At 32.2% G+C, this 23,281-nt stretch overlaps 1 protein-coding gene across 1 annotated transcript in view; it reads left to right on the forward strand.

Annotated features, from left to right (window-relative positions):
• Window positions 1–23,281, forward strand: part of LOC107441879 (Talin_middle and talin-RS domain-containing protein rhea) — a 407,839-nt gene that overhangs the window by 227,104 nt on the left and 157,454 nt on the right. The gene's annotated exons all lie outside the window — the stretch shown is intronic.

Below are 23,281 nucleotides of genomic sequence, written 5' to 3' on the forward strand. Positions count from 1 at the left end.
TTTTATACCTTTTCAGCTTATGTACAGTCAATTCGCTATAACTCGAAGTACGATAACTCGAATATTACTATAACTCGATTTTTTTATAAGGTCCCGACCCTTTTATTTTCAATTTCATGTTAATTATTCTCGATTACTCGAATTTTACTCCCTTTAACTCGATTTTTTTTGGATCTTTTAAAGCAAGAAAAAAAACCTAGGAGCTGATATCTTGCCCCTTCCTTTGCAACACACACACAATGTCTTTCGCACTCTTCATGGAGAAGCTAAAGCTGTCCCTCTTGAAGTATGTGAACAGTGGTTAAATGAAACGTTACCAAATTTACTTCAAGGATACAGTTAAAATGATGTTTTCAATATTGATGAAATGGGTTTATTTTTTAAATGTCTTCCAAATAAGACTATGATGTTTAAGGATGAAAACTGCTCAGGGGGTAAAATGAGCAAGGAACGTTTGACTGTCCTAGTTGGAGGAAATGCGTCTGGGACAGAGAAATTGCCCTTACTTGTTATCGGAAAATACCGAAATCCCCCGATGTTTCAAGAATGTAAAAACGTATCCTTTGGATTACAAGTCTAACAAAAAGTTTTGGATGACATCAGTTTTATTTGAAGACTATGTAAGAAAATTGGATCGGAAATTCTTCGCTAAAAAAAGAAAAGTGATACTCTTTATGGATAAATGCACAGCGCATAGTGATCTACCTAATTTGAAAGCAGTAAACTTGCAGTTTCTCCCGCCAAACACAACAGCAAAGTTGCAGCCGATGGACCAGGGTATCATAAAGTGCTTCAAACAGTCTTATCGTAAATGGCTTGTCAGAAAAATGATCTTAAATATTGTAAGCATTTAGAAGATTTGTAATTAATAAGCATTAATTAAATAATCCGACAATATTTTGAAAGTCCAAAACCGAAACTAACGGTAAGTCGAACTTCCGATATGTCGAAGTTTTTCGTCAGTCCTATCAGATTCGAGTTATCGCGAATTCACTGTATATACACTAAAAACAAATTCATAACTAGACTAGATACAGCACAAAGACTTTAAATTTGACTATCGATCATAAAACCTAATTTAAAATTAATGATAAAATGATGAAGAATCTTTTTGTCCTTAATTTTCTTTTTATTTTATTTTATAACCGTCGTTGAACAGGTAACCCAATTTTGAGTTCACTTCCACCGATGTTCAACTCCTACTAATTTATTTAGAACCCAATCCAGAAGACAAGGGAACTCCTGGATCAAGTATTGGGAGAAATATGCCTTCTTGTAGGACTTTTTGATGGAACTAACCCGCATTATCGTTACAGTAGAGAGGAAAACAACGAAAAAAACCCACTGTTAGCCTGACAGCAAGGCGACTCTAACCCATGATTCGTCTACCACTGAGGATATTTTACGTCAGCACTGTGGTCGGTGCGAGTCGGGTGCGAAATTCGTATGGACCTGCCATCGTTGGGATTCGAACCCGGTTCACCTCATTGGAAGGCGAACGTTCTATCCGCTGGGCCATCACTGCTCCCCTGTCATTAATTAAATATTTTAAAAATAGTCTGCTATTATTTATTTATAAACTTGGTTTATAAACTTTATCATCCAAGTAGAGTCTCGGTGCTGCCATCTAGTGTGGCAAAAACTAGACGTCCAAATTAACATGACCAATGGTATCTCACCCATTGTGGTGGTCCTGAAAGAGTGGATACCACCTCTGGAGAATGCACTAGGTCTGCTCATCGGCGAGACCGATTGTGCAGCTCATTGGAAATAAAAAGAAAATAAAAAAAACTTGGTTTTCCGCCGAAAGAAGGTTGATTACTTAGGGTTCGGTTGCCGAATGTTATTGAGAACCGCTGCCTTAGAGAATAGATCATTAGTTAAGTGGCATACTTTTACTCCTCGTTAGCGGTTGCTAAATATTTAAAAAGGATTAGTTTTACACTTCTAGTGGTTTGTAACATTTGTTGAATTAGTGTTGTCAGACTGGCTACAGTATACCTGGAAGGGTTAACTCGTTACAGGAATGTGATTTGGGTGAGAACAAATTTATACAAGAAGAACCACTTCAAGAAGAAGATCACAATACCTACATATGTGACCGATGACGTCAGCGTCAGCTGATCGTTCAGAAATAAAATGGCGTCTTAAAGTTGAGCGAAGTATAGTTTTTCCACATAATTTAGAATGTTAGTTAGCGTGAACTTAATTCAATATAGAGACATATGGCATATCAAATTTGTAGAAATATAATTCTTTCTCGTCTGCATCTTTTGCTTAACTTAGATTTATTATTTGTTTATCTATTTTATTGTGCCCGTGATATATATTTTTACTCTGTGTACCTGGCAACGTCGATACATAAATATTTTGTTCTTGTTCTACATGACCTCGGGTGTGTCTTTGTGTTAAGTAAGAAACATGTAGTTAAAAGATTTAAAATCTTTATGAAAGAATATAGAATGTGTTACTTAAGAGAATCGATACTTTTCAGGTGTGGCTTACTCGAAATCGAATGGAGAGAACAATTGCGGACGTAAACAAATGCCACGTTCCAACAACCAATCAGGATTGACAAACCCACCCGACATCACTTGCAGATATACCATTGCTATGTTTTTTAGCAAACGATTTCGCAAAGTGGTAGAAAACTAAAAACTTAACCTTCAGGTTCATTAAAATTAACCTCATTAAAAATTCACGTCATTAAAAAATCACTTCATTAAATTCACTTCATTAAAAGCCTACCCATAAAATGACGGAACTGAACAGGTCCGTCATTGCACGAGGGCATGGGCACGCTGGGAGCTTGCAGTTCAATTCCCATTAATCTAGAATTTTAAAAAAGTCTATATATACTCTTATATAGTCTATATATCTTATTGATGATTTGAATATAATGTATCACTGCAAAAGAAACTGCATTATGTCTAATAAACATCATTTTTCAAATTTTCAAAACGAAACATGTTGTTGGAATCTGTATTTTGAGTAATTGTATGAACGTAGAAAAAAAAATTCTGAAGAAGAAAAGCAATGAGCATGTGGCATAACGCATTTTTAATATTGCAGTTATATTTAATATATTTATTCCGCTTACAAACTTTCGTGAAAATTTTTTTTAACTCCAGAATCTCTTTAATAATTATTTTCCTTAAACTTTCAGTATCATTCAGTTTTATTTCATAAAAAATATATTAATAAATTTGTAATATTTCAAATCGTTTTTTTAATAATAAAAAAAAAAACAACGTTGATACAAGTAATGATCACCAACTTGGCGAGATTTCAAAATGTCGCCAAGGCGTGGAATATTTTAGGATTTTACTTAGAAAAGTTACATAAGTAACCTAGGATGACGGTTGTTTAAATTTCAGATATTTCAAATTATTATTTTTAGTCGCTTGTATAAATTTGTGAGAATTATCATAATCTGAAACTCTTCACGATAATTATCACCGCCATATCAACTTTTCACAAGTGCGTTTTGAATTATACCTTAGAAATGTAATGCATTGGAATAAAAAAAAATTTTAATAATGAAGACTTTGCGATAGATTAAAATCTCACTTTTTAAAAACTGTTCAATCACCCAATCAATAATATTACTTCAGAAATAGGTATTTTTTATATTTAAATATTTCCTCTTTAATACAATGACATAATAAATATATGTTTTTTTTTATTATATTTAATTGGTACTACTACTTTGCAATATATTTTATTGGTACTTTTGTCACTTTTAAAAATGCAAAATGAAGATACTATTTTATAAATCAAAATTGGCGATAGAAGATATTTTGAGACGGAAATAATAAGTTTCTTCTATTACATATTAATGATCGCCAATATTTTATAATTATGACGATTAACTCGCATACTTTATTATGTGATTTTTAATTGGTGGATTGATTTGTATCATTCCTTGCGAAAACACATCCTTTCTTTACGATTTAAGAAGCACATATTTGCCAACTTCTCTCGCTGGTATTCAATAGAAATCTTCCGCTTTCGCAGAAGATTTATATTGAATTTTTAAAGCAGTGGTAAATTTTGTAATCTTTTACTTTATTTTGACTCAATAAATTTGATTTACTGGAATTTCGTTCATTAATTTTCAAAAACAATTCAAATAAATAATGTAAGTTCTGATAATTGCGCTAAAAAATTTTATAGCTGGAAAACTTAAACCATTTAAGCGTAAAGCAAAGTTCGTTAGTATCTGGAAAAAAAATAAAAAAATTGATAATAATAGCAAGACGAACACGTCTTACTTACTTATTGCTTTTGACTCCTGTATTCTGACTTTCACAACATACTTTTTATTACGGAGCATTATATTACGGAACATTCTTTAGTTTTAGCTTGAAACTCTGTAAACAGCGCAACTTTACATCTGTATCTATACATTGAGAACTTACTCAATTACAGTTTGGTGCTCTGTAAAAGACAGTAATCTTTACATCTGTTTTCTTGCTGCTTTAGGAATTTTACTAACTCCTATATCGCTTAGTTATTGATGTAGGCGTGATGTTATGTTTCGTTTTTATATCTGGGCTCCTTCATTTACAATTCATGTTCATATATCAAGTTCCAAACTTTGTTAGCAATCTTTGTTACAATTTATCTATAATAATATAAATATATAGGGCATGTAATATCTATAACCACAAATCTGGAAAAACGCATCAGTCATTCTATTTCTTAAGAAAAATAAGAACCCAAGCTGCCCTGAGAGTTATCGCCCAATCAGTCTACTTAACATACTTGGAAAAATATACGAAAAAATCATCTACAATAGAATAAAACCACTTCTTACAGCCCTCCCCGACGAACAGTATGGATTCCGACAAAAACTAGATACCACCAAACAGTTACTCCGAATAATAGACTATACTGGCAGAGCAATCATAAATAAAGAAACAATAGCCTTCCTGATGATCGACATATCCAAAGCATTTGATAAAGTATGGCACACTGGTACAATATATAAACTCATACAGCTGAATTTTCCACCCGGCATAATCAAACTCCTATCCTGCTATCTTTCTAATAGAACATTTCAAATCACCATCAAAAACAAAAAATCCACAAAGAGAAACATCACAGCCGGAGTACCACAGGGCAGCANTTGAATTTATGAACTGTTACAATTGACCCCGTAAGTGGGGACAATTGTAACAAGTGCACGACTGTCAAAAATTGTTAATAACTAATATAATAATATTTAAAATCAGGTATTTATTTTTCTTCTAGTAGAGGATAGTCTACTTTACACGTCTGTCAATAAATACTAATAATATATTGGATTTTTTGTTAGTTAAAAATAGTTAAGTAAAAAATGTTACAATTGACCCCACTCTCCCCTACTTATCGCATAAAGATTTCATTTAGTAATTGCAAGTTAGTTCCATAAATAAGGTTCAATATTTGATCTAGGAATTCTCTTGTCTTCTGGATTGGGTTTAAAATTACAAGGCTTCGATGTTGAACATTGGTAATCATCAATTTAAAATTTGGTCGGCAGCTCAACGACGGTCATAAAAAAATATTAATATAAAGTCGCGGTGGCTCAGGGGATAGAGCATTCACCTCCCAATGAGGTGAAGCAGGCTCGAATCCCAGAGTTGACTGATTGATACGAATTCTGCATCCGTCGAGCAGAGACCACAGGGCTGACGTGAATTATCCTCAGCGGTAGACGGATCATGTGTTAGAATCCCTTTACTGTCGGGCAAAACATGGGAGGTTTTCGTGGTTTTTTCCCTCCATGTAACGCAAATGTGAGTTAGTTCCATCAAAAAGTTCCCCACAAAGACTAGCTTGTCCCAATACTTGATTAAGAAGTTTCTGTACCTTCTGGGTTGGGGTCAAAGTTACAAGGTTACGGAGTTGTACATTGAATTTCGTTAACTCAGAATTCTCCTCTTGCTCATCCCCGGTTATAAATTAAAATATTATAAAATAAAAAAGATTTTATTGTAATTCAATTTTATTTAAATGTAGATTTTTAAAGTGCGATATTGTGATTAAACTCTATTTTTTATTTAGATAAAGATTACTAAAGTGCAATATTGTGATTGATTCCAATTTTTCATTTAAATAACGATTTTTGACGCTCCATATTGTGATTAAACTCTATTTTTTATTTAGATATTTTTAAAGGTTCCTATTGTGTATGATCTCCACTTTTTATTTAGATAAATATTTTTAAATCGTAATGTTGTGATTGATTCCAATTTTTCATTTAAATAATGATTTTTAAAGCACCATATTGTGATTGAACTCTATTTTTTATTTAGATACTCTTAAAGGTTCATATTGTGTATGATCTCCACTTTTTATTTAGATTAAGAGCTTTAAAGCATCATATTGTGATTAAACTCTATTTTTTTTATTCAGATATTTTTAAAGCGTCATATTATGATTCATCTGGATCTCTATTTTTTATTTAGATAAAAATTCTTAAAGCACCATTTTGTTACGAATGTATAAAAATAACTGTAAACTAGCTAATTTGCTATTTAAAAAAAATGTGCAACTTTCAAAATGGAAACATTGCAATTTTATTAATACAGATATAGTTAGATTGATTTGCAGATTGATTGATAATACAGATATAGTTAGAACAAATTTATTTGGCAGCTAACTATCATAATAGGAACGTAATTTTTAAGCATCTTTTGGCATTTCGTCCCATCGTCAAATTTAAACACTTAAAATATCATTTCTTGATATAGAAATGATCTTTGATTGCACAGTAAACAACAACTCGCAACGGAATGAGTTTAAGACGTCTGAGGCACGTCAATTATTGTTTTGACATACGAAACAAATGATATAACAAAAAAATCGTCGCACCAAGAAGCAATCATCCGATTGCTTTGAAATTTCGTATGCATGAATGTTTTAAACAGATATGGCTGGAATGATGCCGACTGGGGACGTATAGTCTTTAGCGACGAATCCCGCTTCCAACTGTGTCCTGACGATCATCGTAGACGTGTTTGGAGACGCACAGGGCAGAGGGGGGATCCTGCCTTCTCTATTGCCCGCCACACCGGCCCTCAACAAGGCATTATGGTCTGGGGTGCCATTTCCTTTGACAGCCGGACCCCTTTGGTCGTCATTAGAGGTACACTTACTGCACAGAGGTACGTCAACGACATCCTAAGACCTGTTTTGCAGCGCTCTAGGCCGGTTTTTCAGCAGGACAAAGCCAGACTACATACGGCACGTGTTGCTATGAACTGTCTGCAAGCTTGTCAAACTCTTCTTTGGCCCGCCAGATCACCAGATCTCTCTCCCATCGAGCATGCCTGGGATATGATGAGAAGGCGATTGCATCTGGCACGGAATGTTGATGACCTCGTTCGACAATTGGATCGATTTTGGCAGGAAATACCGTAAGAGATCATCCGGGAGCTTTATCGGTCTATGCAACGCCGTGTGGAAGCTTGCATCCAGGCTAGAGGCGGGTCAACACCTCATTGAACTTGTTACTGTAACACTGTAATAAATTATTTAATTGTTCTGAAATTTTAATCATTTACTATTCTGTACATTGTCTTCCTATCTACCAATTTTCGTTTCAATCGGACAATTCCTTCTTGGTGCGTCGATTTTTTTTGTTATAGAGTGTAGTATATTATGGGAACTCATTTTAAGTTTGAGAAAGATGCGACTAGTACTATAAAATTTGGATTCTACAATTTTTTTTTATCTATATGGCAGTCATCGGAATTCCACCTTAGAATAAAAACTATAGTTCTCAAAAAAAATTAGCTAGTAAATTTCTTTTAATCTTAAGTAACCTCAAATATCGATAGTTTCAAATTATCGATAGATCAAATAATTAAAAATCACTTCAGAATATTACTTTTATTTACTTCAGTTTGAGAGAATTGTTTCAGCATGATTTAGATAGCTACCACACGTGCTAACATAGACTGTAACTGTAAGTTTAAGTTTTACTACAATTAATAAACTTCTAAAATTAATTGTAGTAAATTGTATCATTTTCTAAGAAAATTTGGATAGTATATTTCTTTTAATCTTAAGTATCCCCAAATATTGGTTTCAAATTCCTGGCCCTTCGGATTATTACTTTTATTTACTTCAGTTAAAGCAAGAAAAAGCAAGTTTTGGTTTTTCCACTGACAACAGAAAGGCTCCTGTGTGTTGGCAGGCAGTGTGTCCCTGATGAACTAATGTCTTGCCAACACGCATATCTTTTATTTTTATTGCTTTAATTGTTTTTTTGAATATTTAATTCAAATAAAGCAATTTTGGTTTTAGCTGCTTTAGGCTCTTTTCCATTATGATTTATTGTTTCAATTGTTAATTTATTTATCTTTTCGTCTTTTTTCTGTATTTGTAAATTAGATTCATTTTCTGATTAGATTTTATTTACTTCAGTTAGAGAGAATTGTTTCAGCATGCTTTAGATAGCTTCTATACTTGCAAACGTAGACTGTAGCTGTAAGTTTAAGTTTTACAGCAATTAATTTCTAAAATAAAAGCTTTTGAATTTCGGCAGATGTCTCAGACTATGTAGAGAAGGGGTCTGGATCCTAGAATAGCTAACTCCATGGCGATTTTTTGAAATCTCGCCAAACTAGGTTTCACTGTGGCTGGTTGGTACATGCTTTGTCGAGAGGTATGTAAGAGAAATATCAGAGTAAAGGTAAGATATTTTTTACTTTATTTCATTAAAAATGTATTAATAAATTTTTAATATTTCAAATTGTTTTTTTAATAATAAAAAAAGCAACGTTGGATCCAAGTAATGATCACCAACTTGGCGAGATTTCGAAAAGTCGCCAAGTGGGGAGCTATTCTAAGATTTTACTTAGAGAAGTTATGTAAGTAACCTAGGATGACGGTTGTTTAAATTTCAGATATTTCAAATTTTTATTTTTAGTCGCTTACATAAGTTTGTGAGAATTATCATAATCTGAAACTTTTCTCTATAATTATCACCGCCATATCAACTTTTCACAAGTACTTTTTGAATTATGGCTTTGAAATGTAATGCATTGGAATAAGAAAAATTATGAATAATGAAGATTTTGCGATAGATTATAATCTCATTTTTTAAAAACTGTTCAATCACCCAATCAATAATATTGCTTCTGAAATAGGTATTCTTCACATTTAAATATTTCCTCTTTAATACAATGACTTAATAAATATATGTTTTTTTATTATATTTAATTGGTACTACTACTTGCAATATATTTTATTGGTACTTTTGTCACTTTTAAAAACGCAAAATGAAGATATTTAATAATTCTGGCGATAGAATATATTAAGATGGAATAATTTAATTAATAATTTAAGACGGAAATAATAAGTTTCTTCTATTAAATATTAATGGTCGCCAATATTTTATAATTATGAAGATTAACTTGCATACTTTATTATGTGATTTTAATTGATGGATTTGTATTATCCCTTGGATTTGCATTATCCCTTTGTATTATCCTTTGCCAACTTCTCTTGCTGGTATTCAATAGAAATTTTCAGCTTTCGACAGAAGATTTATATTGAATTTTTAAAGCAGTGGTAAATTTTGTAATCTTTTCTTCTATTTTGATTCAATGAATTTGATTTACTGGAATTTCGTTCACTAATTTGCAAAAACGATTCAAACAAATAATATAAGTTCTGATAATTGCGCTAAAAAATTTAAGAGCTGGAAAACTTAAACTATTTAAGCGTAAAACAAAGTTCGTTAGTATCTGAAAAAATAAAAAGATAGTAATAGTAAGACGAACACGTCTTATTTTCTTAATACTTTTGACTCCCGTATACTGACTTTCACAACATACTTTCACGTCTGTAAAATTATATTATGGAACATTCTTCAGCTTTTACTTGGAGCACTGTAAACAGCGCAAAAAGCGCAACTTTACATCTGTACTTATACATTGAGAACTTGCTCCATTACAGTTTTGGTGCTTTGTAAAAAACTATAATCTTTACATCTGATTTCTTGTTGCTTTAGGAACTTTACTAACTTTTTAATCGCTTAGTTAATGATGTGGTCGTGATGCTATGTTTCATTTTTATATCTGGACTAATAATTCTTAATTTTTTAAGATAATTTTTCCAGATGCGACATGATGGCTCAGGGAATAGAGCACTCGCCTTTCAATAAGGTGACTCAGGTTCTAATCTCAGCGATGGCTAGTTGATAGTTGATACCAAATCTGCTCCCGGTTCGTACCCGACCACAGTGCTCACGAAAATTATCCTCAATGGTAGACGAATTATAGGTTAAAGTTCCCTTGCTTTCAGGCTAACCATGGGAGGTTTCGTGGTTTTTCTCTCCATCAGACGTAAATTCGGGTTATTTCCATAGAAAGCTAATCCAAATCCCTGTCTTCTGGATTAGGTTCTAAATTACTAAGCAGCGGAGTGAGTTGTACATTAGTAGTCGTAAACTCAAAAAATTGCGTCGGCTGTTCAACGACGGTTATGAAATATGAAATACAATAAAATAATATGGATTTTAGGAGAACAAAATTCTTTTAATTCTAATTTATAAAAATATTGAGACATTTCCTCTTGTTAACACTGGGAAAGATAGTTTTTAAGGTGCCCAAATATCTGTTTCAAGCCAATTTTGCCCGAAATATAATTTTTCTCTTCTTTATATAAAATAAAACTATGGACCTTTCTCATTCTAAAACTTTTTGAGTTTTGTTTCTACGTCAAATAGAACAGAAGTTATGATGATTTAAAGAAAAACATCCATAATTATATTAAATTGAGAATGTCTTTTTTACTTTGCGTTTTTCTCATAACTAATTTTTCAGTTATTTTTCTTCCTTCTAATTGCAATATTTAAGAATATTTTAGTTCATTTTACTTGAAATTTTGCAGGAATGTTTTCAATATGTATGTCTAGGGAATAGACAACGGACTAGTAGATTTAACTATTAGTTTATATTTTACAGCTGAAATAAAAATAATTAATCGCAGTTTTTTACCACTTTTTGTCGAATAAGTTTTTATATTTGCCGTAAAATATTAAATATTAATATTATGTCTAATGCGTACAGTCTATTCTCTAAGTTGAATTTTTATGAGCAATATAAAGCAAGAATAAGGAAAAAATAAATCACTTTAGCAAAGTGATGTGATTTTGAAAGAAAAAAAAGTATTTTTTCGTCTATTTTGACCAGTTTTCCCTTTTTCTTCATTTTTTTTTTGTACTTATAAGATGTTTTAATGTATAATACACATATAAAATCTTTTTAAATTTTGTCTCTGAAGGTATTCGGGTACCTTATGAGAAAAGTATTAAATGAAGTTAATAAAACCCAAAGAATATTTGAGGCTTTTAATAATTTTAATAATACCAGAACTAATTGAAGTGCCACGTGTACTTATGTAATTTGCTGCAGTTTGGCGAAAGCTGCGCTATTCTCATCATATATCGAACAGCTTGATTGACCGAACACTGAATGAATTATCTTGTTTCTGAAATAAAATCCCAATATGATGAGTAAGTCAATGATTGAAACAATAATTATTTAAAATTTGTCGCAAGAGAATTTTGAAGTTGTTTATTTAGGCCAAAAAAAATTAAATTACATAATTAAAGCGAAATCTCATTTAATATAAATGTCTGATGTAATTTAAAGTAGCATATGAAGTAATTTAAATTGATCTGAGATAAAATTCCTTTCCTTTTTTTCCTGTTGAGTTTCTTATTTTTTCGGGGGGAATTTTCTTGCTTTTCTTTCTTTTTTTTGCCTTTTTACTCTTATTTGTTTTTTTCTTCCGAGACACGAGACAGTTCTTAACACAAAGGACCGTTATATTTTTAAATTATTTTTTTGTTGTTTTTTCATTTTGCAATTTTTTTGATAGGTTAGGTGTGCACAGTACATTGTTCTTCTTTCAAGTACCACTCGTTTTCACTTTCTTCGCTATTGCGACCAAAACTTAAATCATTCGATATCTTTTACATCATCTACAATCTCTCCTACTTCTTATTCTCTCCTCTTGATGGTTGGTTATCTACTCCTGATGGTTGGCTATCTGCTCCTGATAGATGAATATCTGCTCCTGATTGTTGACTATCCGCTTCTGATTGTTAGCTATCTGCTTCTAATGGTTGACTATCTACTTCTAATGGTTGACTACCTGCTCTTGATCGCTATTTATCTGCTCCTGATGTTTAACTATCTACTTATAAATGTTGACTATATACTCCTGAGGGTTGATTATCTACTCCTGATGGCTTGGATCTTTTACAACGTCTACTGTCTCTCCCAGTTCTCATTATCTCCTCTTGATGGATTGCTTTCTGCTCCTGCTGATTGACTACTTGCTCCTAATTGCTGCTTATATGCTGCTGATGGTCGACTATCTGTTCCTGATTGCTGTTTAACTGTTGATGATAGTTGATAATCTGCTATTGATGGTTGACTAGATACGTTTGATAGTTGTCTATCTACTCCTGCTGGTTGACTATCTGATCATGATTGTTGACTATCTGCTCATGATTGTTGACTATCTGCTTTTAGATTTTCCTCTCTTAGTCATTTATTTGCTTCTGTTGTTCTATTTTTGATATACCAGTTTTAATTGTTTCTTTCTAATGTTTCCTTCCCTAAACTGATTTTCTAGTTGAGCCAAATAAGGCATCGCTGCTCTGCAGAATGAATGAAAGTATGGAATTCAGGTCAGCATATTTTTTTTTAGATTACTGCAATATTTCAGCCAGCTTGATAAAAAAAGAACTTTCAAATTGATTGCTATTACAAGGTAACTAATTACCTTAAGACATAGGTAAAAATATACCTAAGTATGTTGCTCCAAAGAAATTGTGCTATACATTTAAAACTCAGGTATGACTCTACCTGATATATTAAGAAATTTAGGTAATAGTTACCTATAAAAAAAAATTCTGATCTTTTAGGCTGTTATACAATTTTTTAGATAATTTTGATTTAAAAAATTATTCATTCTGCATGTCAAGAAAAGTTGGTGGAACAAGAATTTTCTCTCTTGACTCAATAGACTCTCTTGAAATATCCTCTTTTTCCCCCCAACTTCTTTCTTTTCCCTTCTTCCTCAAATTCAACCTCTTCTTTTCTTTCCATTATATCTTGAAATCTGAACTACATTGTTTTGACATAACTTTGCAAACTACCCCTTTTATTTCTCTTTTATTTTTTTTCTTCAAGTTTTTCATTTTCTTTTAAATTATTTCTCTTTAAAATTCTAATATGTCTTCCTCTCTCTAGATTTTTACTTTCTCTTCTTTATTCCCTTTCTCAATCTCTCACAAAATTCGTCATTCCTGGAACACAATTTTATCCAAACGGGTTTCATCAGACTGGTTGGTTCTAACCTTGTTCCTGTGCGCACACAGTTTTAAAACATAAACACATAAAATTAATTGGAACAGAAAAAAACATGAATTTAGATTTTTCTTGCAATCAGTGCATTTGCTTCTTTTTGAACGGAAAAAATCTTTTTAAGGAAATCAGCTTATTTCTGACAGATTTTTTCTTCATATTTTTTGTTTCTTCTATTTTTTGCACGGATTTGACTACTTTGACGAAGACTGGTGGAACTTGCTGACTAGATGGATTTTCTCTCTTCTTTTTTTCATATTCTCTATCAGCCTGTCTTGCTTTAGCAATTATTTCGAAGTAAAATTCAAGATTTTGTGTTGATCCAAAATCTCTTTAAATGGCATCTTCATATTTGGAACTGTCGAGGATTGCATTTGCTGTTTCGCTTTGAAACCCAGCACTTTCTTCCCCTAATTCCTGGGCAGATGGTAAATGTGGGGAACTGCTGAAGTTTGGTGCTTTAGATTCAATCCCGGCATTTTCCTCTTCTGAGTATTGGATATGTGATGTCAAGATGCAACTGCTGAGGATAATATTTGACATTTCATGTGGAATCGACCATTTTCCTCTGAGTTCTGGATAGGTGGTGTCAATGAAGAACTGCTGGGGCTGATGTTTGATGTTTCATATGGAATACCAGCATTTTCCTCTGAGTTCTGGATAGGTGGTGTCAATTGGGAACTGCAAGGGATGATGTTTGATGTTACAGTTGGGATTTCAGCATTTTCCTGGCATGGGTGTTGGTTCTCTTCTTCTAATATTGTTTCTTTCATTGCTGGACTTAATTTGAAGAGTCTTTCACGGATGTCATTCCAGTCAATGTTAATTGGATTTTCTTCTGATTGGATAAGTTTGAGCACTTCGGTTTCTCTGGATGGTTTTAGTTTTGGTTTGATGTTGATGCTATTGTAGGATGATATTGTTTCAGAAGGTGCATTGCAGTATTTTTCATTTTCAAACACTATGTGGATAGGCTTAAGGGAAGTATTTTTCTTTTTGAATCTGAAAAGTAATTCAAATCTGTTGTCCAAAACTCAACCCAACTCAAAAGTGTTGCTCCAGTGAAAGTAAAAATTAAATTAATGTTTTAATGTTTTGTTAAAAATTAATGTTTTAGGTTCTTCAAATTCAAAAAATTTTACGAAAGTTTTTCACTTACTAAATTTTCTAGAAGTGACGCATTCTGTTTCATCCCGTTGCATTTTTATGATCAATATGTTTAACAACATGTTCTTAAACCTTGAAATTTATTTGTTCGAAAAATAAAACCTCACGTGCTTTTACACTAAGCTCTTCTCCGATCATTTCATACGAGTCCTACAGTAGACTAACCATACAACACGGTTACCATTTGATCACTGAAGTTAAATATTTCTGGCAATGGTCGATGAACTGATAGGTGATAATGTTGATTAGGCTACAAGGAGATCGAAGGTTCGAGGTACCGCCCATCGTTGAACCGTTCTATTATAAAATGCTCGGTCAGAGCAAACGTGTATTTTAGTGTTCGTGCAAACGGGATATTTGTAATTTGATACACTATGACCAACTTGTTTGGCACCATGTTCTTAAATCTTGAAATTTATTTGTTCTGCAAATTACACCTAATGTGCAGGTACACTAAGTTCTTCACCATCCATTTCATAAGAGTGCCAGGGCTGAAAGTCAATATAGATCAAGACGGAAAAGAGTAAAAACTAGTAGCAAAGAAATTTCAATTTTAGTTTTTTTCCCACAGGAGTAAATTCCATGAATACCAATATTTTTTTATATTGTAAAATTCATATATAGGAATGCCTCTCCTTCCCCGAGAATAAATTAATAGCAAATGAATAGTAATAACAGATTTACTCCTCCCGAAAAGCATCCATTATTGAAATGGTTCTACTGTTCCTTTGTTTTTTTGTTTTTCCGTCTCCTTTTCAGGTCTGTCGAGTACTACACTGCACTGACCGTAAGATACTGCTCTCATTAGATCACTGAAGTCAAGTATCTGGCGGCTGGTAGGGGATAATTTTGATCAGCTTGCAAAGATATCCAGGGTATAAGTATCGGCCTTTGTTAAACTGTTCTAAGTGCTCAAATTCTGCACAAAGGTCGTCGGGCTATCGAACCGGGGAGCCTAACCCTTTACAGAGGATCAAAATTAAGACTGCATGTCTCCGGATCATCCTTAGGAATGTTTCCCAGATAGTCGCCAATAGCCTAATGTAAATGCCTGCTTCTACTACATTTCGTATTTGATTGCATATTATACTAGCACTTCAATAAACAGATGTATTCTACAGGTTATTCAAATATCGCTCAAAAAAGGATTTTGCGATAAAACATCGATGGCAACATTTTATTAAGACACATAATAGTGCCATAATGGTGCAAAATTTAAAAATGACATAATATTAAAAAATTTAAAATAACAGATTTTAAAATAAATGAAATACTACTTACAATCTGGAAAAGACAGTTTTGAAGAAGTTTTTCATAATTAGGATGGTTTTAAGCGAGTTTTTGCTATACGAAACGGAAAATTATTTATGGCAATGATTTGTCGGAAAAGTAAGGAATCGAAAAGAAAGATTGCTAACAATCAATACTTTTATTGTTACACTTTATTAAAAAGAGTTTCAAAAAATTTAATCTGTTTACATTGTTGCTAAATATTGACAACAATACCCTTATACCTACAACAATACCCTTATTATCTTGGGCATAACGTCGAGGAAAAGGGAAGACGTACTGCCCGCTATAATTTCAGGGCTGCCCACTACCACGCATTTTGCAAATATTTTACACAGTGGTAACTAAAAATTAAAGCTCTGAGAAATGTTGGTTAATTCACCAGCATATAAAAGCTTCACCGTGAGAGAGCTAGAACAAAGAGACGTTTTATATGAACTTTAGAAACATTTACATTTAGTTGTGGGAAAATAACTTTAAATCAAATTTACGAAACAAAGAATCATTCATTTAAACATAAACTTAGCTACCATTAAAACAAAAATTATTCCAATAAGCGTAGAATGTTGGCAGCTCTGTAATTTTTCTTAAACTTCGCGATAATTTTTAATGCTTTTTTTTCAACCACAAACTATTTTTTATTTATTAAAAAATATAAAAATTTAATGGTTAATTTATCAAATTGAATTTATACTTTTACAACTGTCAAGTTATATCTTGCATGCAATTTAATCACTTTAAAATGAAAAAAATCTCACGATATGGGCTGAATGATTTCAAAAAGAAAAAAAATGTTTTTAACTGAATTTAGTATATTTTTAGACCATATTATGAAACAATAAAGCATTTTCAGTTATATTAAATTTTTATTAGCATAGACTCATTCTATGGGAAATGAACCAATGGCATTTGCCATCATATCATTGAATTTTATTAGAGTTTTTTGTGAAAAGAACTAGTTGAAAAAGGAATAAAATAATTGTTTAAATATTTTTTAGAAAAATTTTACAATGAAGGTGCCAGTTTAAAGTTTGACTAATTTTTTTTTAAAAAAATGATGTATTTAGGGATGACTGAGTTTTTAGCGTCTATCACTTTTTTCTAGTTACAGCCAATTTTCTTTATTTTGATTATATCAGATTAAAAAAAACGAGAACTATGTAATTCAGCGAATGAAATGCTGGAAATTTGTAAAATATTTAAAAATTTGCTTTGAAATCATTTTTGGGGGGAACTGTTACAATGAAATCACAAGTTTTACAATCTCGACTTTTCTTTCACGTAATGTTATGCACCACAATTTTCAGAATAAAAAAACAAAAAGTTTTTTAAAATATCAGATTTTCAGAGTAAAAAAACAAAAGTAACGTACATAGTTTTTTTGTCTTGGGCTATTAAGAAAGTAAATGCTGTGCAGTAAAGAAAAATAATTAAAATTTTTGGTATCTATTATTTGTTTATTAGATATGAAATTATTAGTTTATAATGAAAATGTTAAAAAAAAAACAGTGTAAGCTTATGGACCATTTTCTTTAGCTACGCCATTTTGCAAAATTGTGGCAAATTTCAAAATGGGTCCCTGCTGTTTTGATCCAAACAATTCGAAAAAATATTTTAAACCGTTTTCATCTTTAATTTTTAATAAAAGTTTTTCAAAAATCTTAGACCCTGGTGGAATTTAGCCGTGCGCAAAAAACAACAAACAATTACTTTTGATCAGATTTTCACGCAGAATTAGGATGCTAATGTGCTGAAATTTGAAGGCCTGATGTAAAATATGATAATTAATTAGAGCACGTGATATTTCAAATTACGAAAATTGTAGGGGATTAAAATGTATAGTTTAATATATATCCATTGGTTAGTAAATTGAAAGAATCACACTAACTTTCAGACAAAATTTGATGGTTACTAATAACTAGGTTTTCAAAAAAAATTTCAATGCAAGGCTTTGAAATTTTTTTGAATAGAATTTTGATGTTAAATGAATTCCCGTTTTATTTTAAAGTATAATTCTAGGAATTCATTAAACTTTTCAATAAAAACTGAACAATTTCAAATGGCTTTTAAAACTGAGGGGAAAAAAATTGTTTTAAAAAGAAGATATTGTATATGAGTTTACAGGTAAAGAACGTAATTCAAAAAAATTTTTTTTTAAATACTTTACTACTCACGACATAGAGATAACCAAAAATGAATCACTGCAAGATTGTTCCAGATTGTTGCTGATAATGAGTTTTTAAAATAGTAATGTTTCTTAAATATTTGTCAAACCATTAAAGTTATCAACTGAAGACCAAAATGATAGACAAGAATGGCAATCTATAAATCAAAAATAAGTGGTCTAAACGTAATAAATGTAGCAATAACGGAAACGAAGAAAATAAAAATAAAAATATGACCACCGAAGCCGACGTCTTAATAATCCTTAAAAGCGTCAAAGGGGTTTTGTTGGATGTCTAGGTTTTATATGTCTAATCAAGTATTTTCTTTTTAGATTAAATTTATTTCAATGCAAAGTACAATGTATAAATATTTCATGGCGCATGGCTCGTCTCGCGCCCAAACAAAGAGCACTGATGTGAATCTTGACTTAGGGGTTACTTCGGACAAAAAGTTATTAAGTCATATATTATGTTTAAATAAATTAAAAAATATAACAAATTTAATTGGTTCTATGTATTTCATGTTTTTTTTTTCCTGGACTTCTATACAAAACCTTCCGGGTACTGAGGGAGTTAATTTAGGCATTTAGGCATTCTCTATCAATAGAAAAGGTTTTGTTTTGTGGCTACCGGGGCCGGTACCCAATGAAGACGTCGGCTTCGGAGGTCATATTTTAATTTTTATTTTCTTCCTTTCCTTTATTGCTACATTTATTCTTTCTTTTTTTGAAATTTCTGCTGCTCTTAAGCGCGTTTTTTTCAAAGAAGTTTTGTCAGTTTAGAATTAAAATTTTTTGTATTCCTTTAGTATTGATCTAATCGTAAAATAGAGGTGCTAGAGAAGTTATGAAAGTCCTAAGAAACTTCTGAATTAGCTTACAAACAAACATTAATATTGAAAATATGGGCGAGAAATTTAAAAAAAAAAATTTAATTCAGTTTTTTAAAAAGATTTAAAAGGGATTCGAAAGCAAACATACTCTACTAATAGTAAGAATTAATCACTATCTATGTGATTTGTTTGTGCTAGATTTGCAGTATGTATAACTTGTTCTGCGAAAAATCTGGTTTCTGAGTTTTAAAACAGTGGTAACATGAAATAGAAACCAAAGAAAAGTATTCCAAAAGTAATAAGAGGTGTTGCTAGAGATGATATGAAAATCCTATGGCACTTCCGAATTAGCTAACAAACAGCCCTTATTATTAAAAATAATTGTTTTTAAACGGGATATGATTGTTTAAGGATCCTAAGATATCAATTTTCTAAACCAGCTGTTTCCATGCAATTTATTTATTTATTTCGATTTTCGAACCCTAAATGATCGATCGACTTTTCACGGAACTCCGACTTACTACTTCAGTTTTATTCTGTTCCAGCAATGTAGAAATAATTTTCCTCACCGAATCTTCACTGAATAAACAGCCAGCTATTTTTGTCATACATAGTTTAATCAGATTTTCTGCAATGGCGGCAATTCCAAATCGTCCTATTCCAGATCGACCTATCCTGTAATTTAGCAGGAATGTTGTTCCTGGCTTGTTTTCTTCATAGGTTTTTCCGTATCTGTGTTTGGGAAATCGCAAACATGTCATAACTGTCGGAACAACAGTATTCTTTCCACGCACCCTCTAGCTGGTCGGAACACCTTTTGGGAACCACTGAACTGGAAGATTTTTTTTCCATTGCCCACCTGGAGCATGACCTTTCATACAGGCATCTGAAGGGCAGATTTGTTGGCCTCTCTTTCAGGGGCACCATATTAGGTAAGCCAGCGTTGCCCCTATAGTAAGGACAAATAGTACAGAGAATGGAAGAACATCCATGCCCTGCTCGGGATTCGAACCCAAAACCTTTCTGATGTAAGGCCAGCTCTCTGACCCTGACACATACGCCTCAGCTAGAAGATAGTTATATGCGATTCTTGACGGAAGGGTAATGATAGAATGGTGCGTGGCTTCTGAACGTGTAAACCCTGGATTTTAAAAAAAAACTAATTTGGCACTAGTTTAACTCTTTTATCAGAAAAGACGTAATAACTCGTCTTCCAGGAATATTCAGTGTGCGTCAAAGACGAGATAACTCGTCCTTTACAAAAAGTTTTTCAATGTTATAGCAGCATTTACAGCTACTTATTTACCAACATTTAGTATAGATTAAGATTTTTAATTCAATTTTTTTTATGCCTGTAAACACAAAGTGAAACTTGCTATTAATTGCAATTGATTATTATTTTTCAAAATTGAATGAACAAGTTTTAATCAATATCGAATAATCAATAGCGAAATAATCAAATGCAACAACTAATTTGTGTAAGAAGGGGTAATTTGAAATCAAATTTATAAAATAAGGAACAGAAACTCAGGACTGCCAGCCAACTGCTAAGCTTTTTGCAATCAATTTTATAGAGTGGTAGACAACTAAAAACTAAAGCTTTCAGAATTTCTGGATGTTTTAAATACCTCACCACAAAAGGGCTGGAACTGAACTGAAATTAATAAAATACCTGGGCTTCTGAAGCCGCTTGCGACCCTTTACTCATTCATAGGGATCTTGATCTATGTGGCGGTGCGAAGAGGTGGTGGGAATGCAAATAGATCAAAAGGAATATTCTTGGTGACAGATGAACGTTAAATTATGACTACGTAGTTTAGTTCAATGTAGCTATAACAAAAGAGCTAGAACAAAGTGGCGTTTCATATGAAATTTTGAATAATTTTCCTGTAGTGGGAAAAATAACTTTAAATCCTTTTTATAAAGCGAAGAATTATACATTAAAACATAGACATAGCTACCACTAGACGAAATTTTCTCCAAGAGCGTAAAAAGTTGGCAGCCCAGTATCTTGGCATACGACGATAGCAGTAGATGTTGGCCTAGCCCTGCATATTACGACTTTTATAGTCTCTAAAAATCTCTATACGATCGCCCATTCTAGTGAAACGTTTTTCTTCTTTCGATTTTTGAGCTAGGCACCTGGGCCGCGCAGCGTCCCCTATCCCATCCATCATGTTTAGTTTGATGATTGTGGTAGGATTTTAAAGTCAGCAGTCTAAGTGGTGGCTGTTAGTCTAGTAAAACGTACTTCACCGCTAAGTTATTAACAAATGGCTGCCCAAAGTAAAAGTGGTAAAATAATTCGACGTTTAAAATTGGTGGTAAGTATATTAAATTCGGCTTTAGAGAGTGCTAAACCAGAAATGTTTTGACAAAACTCTAAAAATTTCAATGTTTATTCAGTACGAAAGAGCAAAAAAAATATTTCTTACGACAATATTTCAGTACAAGACAAATATTTCAGTACGAGAACAAAAAAGAAGACTAATAAGCATCAGTGCAATTTTGGGGTAATTTTTCTTTAGTATGACATCATAAAAATTTTAAAATCAGCCATTACTAAATTCGTCTTGTTAAGTATAAAGAAAAAAAAAAAAAAAAAAAAGGCAGCGATGCCCTCTCTTTTCCTGACTCGTATTTTTATCTTTATATAATTACCTCACGTATGCTATACGCATAATGAACTGGTAAATTTTTGGCTCCTAGCTCTTTTTTTACAATTGAAGTTTGATAGCTCATTCAACCCATTTGTGCCTAACGTCCTTTTATTGGGATGGTTCCTTTCTCCAAAAGAAGAAAAAGTGATACCACACGTGTTTCAATATTAGCCCTTGTAGCAAAATAACCAGAGCCCTCATTGGACCAATATTCACAAATCTTGGCTCAATAAGGGATCAATGAACTGTTATTTTCCCGATATTGGACCAACATAGAATTGTCCGATTCACCCCGATATTTTACAGCCACTTTCCAACAAATATCGGCCCTATATAGAATTATCAGATTCACCCGATATTTTACAGCCACTTTCCAACAAATATCGGCCCTATATGGAATTGTCAGATTCACCCGATATTTTACATCCACTTTCCAACAAATATCAGCCCTATACGGAATTGTCAGATTCATCCGATATTTTATATTCATTACTTAGCCAATATAGTCCTTATATAGGCCATTCTATGACCAATGTTTAAAAATCTAGCCATTCCAACATTGGACCCTCGGTGCAAGTTATTATAGAGCCCCTATTGAGCCCAAGTGGAGCCAAGGTAAAAATGTTGCTGAGAAGTATTTATTTCGCAAGAACAAGGTAGTGCTATTTACCAAAATATATCAATGATATAAATATTTCTCTCATGGGCTGCAATAGTGGCACAACTCAAGAAACACGCGTTTTGGACTAAGAACAGATGTAAATATGAAAATACACATTCTCTTCAGCAGCAATACTAGCACAACTCATAATTCTACTTGAAGGTAATCTTCGTTTAAGCAAACTAATGCATTTCTTATGCATTTTCCTTAGCAATGAAAACTTAAAACCCACTTATCCCAAAACATGATTTTTTTTTTAGTTGTGCCGCTATTGCAGCTCATGAGCGATTTGTATTAAGATCAAAATTTGACGCATAGTTCTTTTTAAAAGCTAAAGTGATAAATAACAGAACGAAACACCCACTAGGTGTAAAGAAATATGAACTACCACTTTTTTCCTATTTGTGCTTTTCTACTTCTATGCAGGTTACTTCATAGACCACTTTTGGGTTGAGGTATTAATGCGTTAAATTTGGGCAAGATTTAAAAGTATTTTTGCCAAAAATTCTGAATCAGTTTTCAATTTACTACCACTTGGGAAAACCATTCTCAGAATGAATAAAAGTTTATATTAATGTTATTACGCCTAACCCTCGTTAGTAAACATCAGGACAAACTACTGTACTTTCTGGAAAATTTTTATAATAAATTGGCTGCGAATTAAATATTAAAACTTGTAAAGTAAGAATAATTACGCTTCCTCTTGAAAAGAGTCCCCACGAAATAGCTGCAATAAAGTTGCATTGCATTCGATGCTTTGAATTCTTGTTATGTAGTGGAGGAAAAATTACTTGAACTGAAAAATACTAAACTGAAACAAATTTTAAACCACTAGAAAATATTTTTTTAAAAAAGCACAAGTTGGCATTTCTGGTAAACACTTGCAGATTTCAATGACGTGAGTGCAGGACCGTTGTTGACATAAAATCATTTTGGACATATTTAGTAAAAAGTTATATTATAATTTACCTCATTACTTTTCTCACTTTATCATTTTACTTTATTTTTCTGCACTTTTTACTTCAATTTATTATTACTTTACTTTAATTTTATTTTACTTTATTCACTAACTTTGACTTAAAAAATTTAATGTGTAACTTGCATGACATTTTACAACGTCTAACACC

The sequence above is a fragment of the Parasteatoda tepidariorum genome, chromosome 9 (assembly GCF_043381705.1).
Source record: "Parasteatoda tepidariorum isolate YZ-2023 chromosome 9, CAS_Ptep_4.0, whole genome shotgun sequence".
Lineage (NCBI taxonomy): Eukaryota > Metazoa > Arthropoda > Arachnida > Araneae > Theridiidae > Parasteatoda > Parasteatoda tepidariorum.